Source organism: Scleropages formosus, chromosome 22 (assembly GCF_900964775.1).
Source record: "Scleropages formosus chromosome 22, fSclFor1.1, whole genome shotgun sequence".
NCBI lineage: Eukaryota > Metazoa > Chordata > Actinopteri > Osteoglossiformes > Osteoglossidae > Scleropages > Scleropages formosus.
Window position 1 is genome coordinate 1,475,421 of NC_041827.1, and position 6,746 is coordinate 1,482,166.

General features: G+C 46.9%; 1 long non-coding RNA gene across 1 annotated transcript; it reads right to left on the minus strand.

Annotated features, from left to right (window-relative positions):
* Positions 1 to 4,993: 4,993 nt before the first annotated feature.
* LOC108918352 (uncharacterized) lies at positions 4,994 to 6,463 on the minus strand. Its single transcript, XR_001964843.2, has 3 exons — positions 6,279 to 6,463; positions 5,484 to 5,575; positions 4,994 to 5,030 (listed from the first exon to the last, which is right to left on the minus strand). It is a non-coding gene; the product is annotated as an uncharacterized LOC108918352 (long non-coding RNA).
* Between the last annotated feature and the right edge of the window lie 283 nt (positions 6,464 to 6,746).

Genomic DNA, 6,746 nt, shown 5'->3' on the forward strand with positions numbered 1-6,746 from the left:
TCTGTGACGGGACAGCACAGCCATGTGGCACACCGCCGCCATCTTCTCTAATGCCTTTGCTCCAAAAACGCTTTATTTAAACAGTTAACTTGTGCAGTTTACACGTCACTGCTTTTTCGAAGTGCCGCCTTGTTTACTAGATGATTAAATCAATATTTATTTGTCAAGTAACCTCTCTGCTGTATTTGGACCGTCGCAGAGACAAGCTGGGGAAGAACATCCAGGCTCGCACCCTGTCCACACCCTCTACAGACTGCATCGGTTCCTATGGTGTAAAAAATCTTTGTGTGGCACCAGAACTGGTTATTCACCATCGATGGTGGATATGGGACCAAACTGAATCTTTCCAAAATCCATAAGTTATTTAGGACTAAATGTCTTCTCGTCTGAAAATGCCTGAACAGGAACTATGAAACTGATGGAATTTCTGTTTTCTTATTTTGTAAATTCTTAACATTACCTATCATAAGCTATACAAAAGTACCTTGTATTCACTACCATTTGATGTAAGAGATGTGCAATATTCCTTGAATTATTAAGGTCTTTGAACTGAGCAGTTAATTACATTTTTTGCAGGAGCGAAGAATGTGCTTTTTATGGCAAATCATTTGTAACATTTTGAATAGTTTTTTGTTATATCTCACTAAAAGTGCTGCTAAAATTTTTGATAAATCAAAATGTTTTATTTCTATTGTTGTTTTAATAGTAAACTAATCATATTAAGTTTCCCTTTAGCGGTCAACCTTTAGCAACGTTAGCACAAGGCACAAAAATGTCGCTTTACAAAAGGTCAGTAAGAGCGCAGACCCATCGTAACACTTTGTCTGTACTTTAAGCCATTTTTAACTTACATTTTAAGAAAAACATAGGGGCCTGCTAGTGAAAGCAATGAATCGTAAACAGAACATAACTTCTAATAACTGTTAATGGGAAGCGCTTACTTGCCATGAATTAAAAAGAAAGACAAGTAAACAGTGTCCATGTTCAAATACTGTGCTTAAATATTGTCTTTGAATGTATCTGTTCTGCACCATTTACAAATGTAATTTGAATATAATCTCTTTAAAGCCAATTGCTTCTCATAGTTTTCAACAGCAAGCCGCTATGACATTTAAATAGCGAGAAAAGTCGAACAGGGACACTTGAAGTTTTTCAGGCAACAAGGAGCATCTTGTCTCCAAGGTGTTGCCCTCACACAACCTGCTGGAACAGGTATTGTAGCACACGTGCGAGGAATAGGACACTCCACGAGGCAGCAGTACGGTGTCTTCCATCACAGATGGAGCAACTGTAACTCGATTCATACCCTTTCACTCGGACCTTGCAGCACCTCCAGCATGAGCCATGCCCTAAACGCTGGCGACTCTTGATCTCCGCCCCCCTCCTCTTAACAAACCCCATAGTTGAAAGGTACCTATAAAGTGGAATTTGGATGTGCTAGCCCAGCGCACTTCCACACAAATACCTTTAATATTAAGAATGAGTGGGGAAAAGTTAAAATGATGTGCACTGAACTGCACCGAAAAGCCCTCGAACCCTCTTTCTCCCTGACGGGCCCCTTGCTTCTCGTTTTTCCGAAAGTAATGGCGGCACTGGTGGCATGGCGGCAAGGGGGTGCGGCAGACACATTCGTAGGAGGAAGGTGAGGAAGAGGAGTCGAGACAAAGAAGGAAAATAACAGGAAAGGGGAGGAAATGCGCCGGGGCCACAGGAGAGCCCAGATTAAGAGGAAAGTTAAAGGTCTCAGGTACCTGGAACTGGACACTAGGATTTCAGCAGGACAAGCGGGGAGCGGAGCACCATGGTCAGATGGGAAGGCAGGAAGGCCTGAAGCAGAAGGGAGGAAGGCAAATGGGCGCGCTGGTGATCTACAGCCAGGACTGGAGAGGCAGCCTCCTGCTTCGCCTCGCAAGCCGTTCCTGCCTCCTCTCTCTCCCTGCCCACTTCGAACCAGCAGCTAAGTGGGAGAAGTACAGGGATGGAGAGAGAGAGAGCGAATCAGAACGGCGGCAAACACGAGCACGACAAAGAGGAAACAAGCCCGGATTGGATCTCACCCCTTACGGGTGGGCCGAATCAGTTCTCGGAGGGTGGGGGGGGGGGACAGTTTTCACGGTTTCTCTGAGAATTCTTTAGGGGGAAATCAGGGGTGGGTCTTATGAGAAGAAGCCACACCCCTCGTTCTGCTGCCCCTGCACAATTACCCAGAAGGCCCCATGATGACTCCAGACCCCCTCCTTAGTTAAAGAAGTGATCGTGATATTAACGTGTTCGCTTTGAGCCACGGGTTAGTGAAAGAGACAGGAGGCGCCCTGGAAAAATATGGAGAATGGAAGTGGAACTTACTTGAATTTGCAGGCTTTTCACAGGACCCCACCAGGTTCACTGATGTGAAGAGAAGCCACATTTGCAAGTTCAGATGTTTCCTGTGTGGATAGAGTGAGAAGGCAGATCCTAAAATGTCCCGTTGAACTTAGTGGCAAAGGCCTTTTTTCACACCTGGCATCTGTCCCAGGTGGTCTTTCCCATTGTACCCATTGGACAGGAACTCTGTCTGTCCCCCAAGTCCTGATGTTGTTCTGGTAACTCCTTTCCAGTTTGATTGAGAGAGTGGTCCTCTTGCAGTTTACCCCTTGCAAACTCGGTCTTAAAGAACACATAAATCAGAACAGAAGGCTAAAATAAAACAACTGTTCAGTGCAGATCTAGATTCCTGTCATCTCCCCTTCGCTCCAAAACCCCCACTTAACAAGAAATCACATGACCGTGAAGTCACGATTCTTTTTATTTTTAATTGCGAACACAGCAGTAAAGTCCTGATACAGTTAGCACATTGCAAGTTCTTAATTCTTTTCTCATGTGTGGAACATTTTGCAAAAAGGAGTCATTAAACTTTCAAAATACAAGCCATCCTGTATGAAAGAAATCCGTCACGGTCCCATGGATGTAGAGGTCCTCATCGTCAAGAAAAGGGAAGTTACCAAAGTAATCCAGTGTTCATGCCAAACTGGTGCCCCCCCCCCCTCGGCCCAGCTCCCCTTGGCAGACAGGACAAGGCGACTCACACACACAAGGGCTGTGTTTTACTGTCCCAGTCGCTGTCTTCTCTCAGGCATCGTCCAGGGCAGCCCTCCACTTGACGTCATCCCTCAACACGCCCCCCACTCCCAGCCCGCCATCAACGTCATCACCTCCTCTGCCTAAAGTCCAAAAAACAACAATTTCGCAGCTGCCTTTTTAGCTGAAATGAAGGTTTAGCAAAATGAGGACAGGGCGGAGGGCAGAAGAGAGAGGGTTTGCCTGGCGGTGAGCTTGGCGGGCGATAGGGCGGGTAGGGTTGGGGAAGGGGGCGGGGGAAGAGTGTGGGGGGGTTCGGTCGTGGCAGGAGAAGAGAAGCAGCAGTGAGCTCTTTACAAATCTCTCTTCCTGCTTGTGAGCCGAGCGCTGCTGCGGGCAGACCAGCCTCCTCTGGCTGTGGTTCAAGCAAGTGCCTGCCTGTTTCGCAAGTGAGTCGTGCCCACCGGAGAGTAGCGCCCCGTCCCTGTGTACAAGGAGGAGGGGGGCGGGGATAAGGGCAGAGGGGGCAAGTGCCTGCACCCAGTCCCCTGCCCACTGATCCTCTGGACTACAGCAGCCTCTCTGATGTTTTCGGGGGTGGAAAATCATGCTTGGACGGCGTCTGCCTCTCGCCGGGCCAAATAAGAACACACTACCGCAGGCACAGCAGGCTAGGAGGTGGGGGGGGCAATCGCAATGCATTCTCTCATGACACAGATTCCTGGATGCCTCCGTCCCTCCCTCCCCTCCGCGGTTAGCAAGCCAGGCGGCTGTTTGTTGTAGAGTTCATGTGAGGTCTCAAATGTCTCCCTGTCAGGACTTTTACCTCTGGGACGCTCAGAACCCCCCCCCCCCCCCCGTTACTGAGAAAGATCTTCTGCAATGAAATATTTGCAAGCTCAGTCAACCCTGTTTCTTTTTCTTTATCTAAATGTCTTGTTCTGTCCTGCACCGACTGTCACTCAGCACCTTGTCAAGTATAGCACACAGTAAGGATCTGCTTTTATCGCATTTCACAATCCTTCAAGGCTTCAGATATTTGTGAGCAGGTGTCTGAAAAAAAATTATGTGCAAAGGAGTCTGCCTATAAACAAGCATTGATTAGAAGTAAAAGACACCCCTTTAACTAGTAATAGCAGTATCTGCTTCTAGAGGTGAGCTTCTGTATGTGTTGATGTTTACACCCACTATGACTGCCAGAGACAGGCTGCTCAGGCATTGTTTGGTTTTATTAGTATTGTTAGCATGAGCAGTAGCTGTAATAGTTAATATTTATCAGAGCGCAGTGCAAGCGAACACCCTGTATAGCAGTTGTATCTTTATAGCAGTTTGCTTTGCATGATCACCCTGAGTAAACAAGCCGCTGTGTCAGGGCGCTTTGTGAACCAGTGTTGAATGTGCACATGGTGCCAGATAAGGACACGTGGATTGATATCGCTCAGTACTGACCCTCACACAAGGACCCCATGGGTGCTGAGAAAGGACATGGGACTGTGGATCCCTTCCTCTGGCAATAGTGTGTCACTCCAGGCCATCTACCACTGCTCCCTGATCCTGTCTGAAGGCTCTCTGAGAAGTGAGCTGGAACATGTGCTAGACTGGTCCACGCAGGCACTGCTAAGTCCTGTTAACAGTCCTCAAGAATGGCTTGTAGTGCACTGGTTGGAGCTGCTGCCACTGGGCCCAAGAGTCACTGGTTTGAGCAAGGTACATACCCTAAATTGTTCCAGTAAAATTACCCAGCTCTGTCCATGAGTAAATTCAATTCAATTTATTTTTATAGAGCACTCTTCTCATGGGGGGGGGCAGTGGTGTGGTGGCGTGGTGGTGCAGTGGGTTGGACTCGGTCCTGCTCTCCGGTGGGTCTGGAGTTCGAGTCCCACTTGGCGTGCTTTGCAACGGACTGGCATCCCATCCTGGGTGTGTCCCCTCCAGCCTTATGCCTTGTGTTGCTGGGTTAGACTCCTGCGACCCTGTATGGGACAAGCAGTTCAGTGTGTGTGTGTGTCTTCTCATGCAATGACACAGAGCATTTTAACACAGGTATAAGGCAAGAAACACAAACATCTCAGATAAGTGATTGTGAGCTGCTTTGGAGAAAAGCATCAGCTAAATGTAATAATTCCTTGTTTTTGGACTAGCCCCATTTACCTGATATAAAATACGGTGTGTCTGCTTGACTCCTAGATCTATATCATTTATGTCATCCCGCCTGTGTGTGGATGAGAAGGTGGGAACTGGCACTGATCTGTCAACTTTTGAAATCTATGGTTGAAGCCACCAGAATGTTGCAGTGCAGGAAAGCAGTGTGGAAGAATGCTGATCTCATGATCATTGCACACAAATACAGTTTTGCACACTGAGGCAGATTTATTCCAGTGGAGATTTTCAGCTGTTTGAAGGATGGAACACATCAAAACACTGACCCATTAAGCTCTGCAGGAGGTCTGTAATGAGGTCCTTGAGTTGCACTTTGTCTGCAGTGGCAGCTGTTTGCTTGTTTATGACTTTGCTCTACCTAATAAACAACAGAGATAGTCATGTGACCCATGAATCGTTCATTACTTGAAACCTAGATGCTCTCTGATGAGGTGGGGGGTAACAAGCAAAGGCTAAACTGGATGGATCTCTACTGAGAACTATTTGGCAGAAACAGAAGTTTCCGGGCTTACTGGTTACCATAGAGCCACCTCCCAGACTTGAATTAGCTTCAGGCTACAGGGATACAACCACTGAAAATGTCATTTAATCCATAAATATCAAAATTCAATTCTCAAAAATTGTATTCTAGAAATTTTTGCCTGCAGTCCAGCTTCTGTCTGTCATTGGAGGGGATTTTTTGGAAATGACTGACCACCACAACATTGTTTCTCTGAGCCCAGGTTTATCAACATGAAGCAAAACTGAAACGCAAACCCACATCTTTGAAGAATCATAGTGGAGGGGCTTACATTCAATTTGAAGCTCAACTGGATAAGTTGTTTGGGCAGCCTTTGTGTAATAGTTCCAGTCAAATCCAATTTGTTTTCTTCAACCGTCCTTTAGGGAGCAGTGATGGGAAAGCTAAATGAGGCAAAGGCTATATCTCCAAAGTGGACTCTCTTCCCATATGGACAGGGGCACTGTGTCCTTTAGCAACGTCACATCTGGCAATGTTTGTGGACTGAGAGGTACCCTTTGCCTTTCCCAAAGAGAAAGACTCATTTCTCCCAGTCACTCACATTGCTTTGGTATCGTTCCACTGCAGGATGACGCTCACATGGAGAATGAGCAGAGAGCTTGAGGTGTTTACTGCACTGAAACACCAAACTTCAGCTTGGCCTGCAACTTTAGAAAATAGACACATACAACAGGAAAGAATTAAGGCAAAGTGTACTTGGTATCTCCTCCGTGAACCGCCACCTTACCGTGGTGGAGGGGTTTGAGTGCCTGAATGAGTCCAGGAGCTATGTTGTCTAGGGCTATATGCCCCTGGTAGGGTTTCCCATGGCAGACAGGTCCTGGATGACAGACGAGACAAAGCGCGGTTCAAAAACCCCTTATGAAGGAAAAATCAAGGCTTTCGTTTACCCTGCCCGGTAAGGCGTTTTCTGCATGTGAAACTTGTGTTTTATTCACTCAAAATACAGAAGCAGCCACTGCTGATGGATAACAGTGCAGGACTGGACACCGAGGAGGTCAGGGAAATG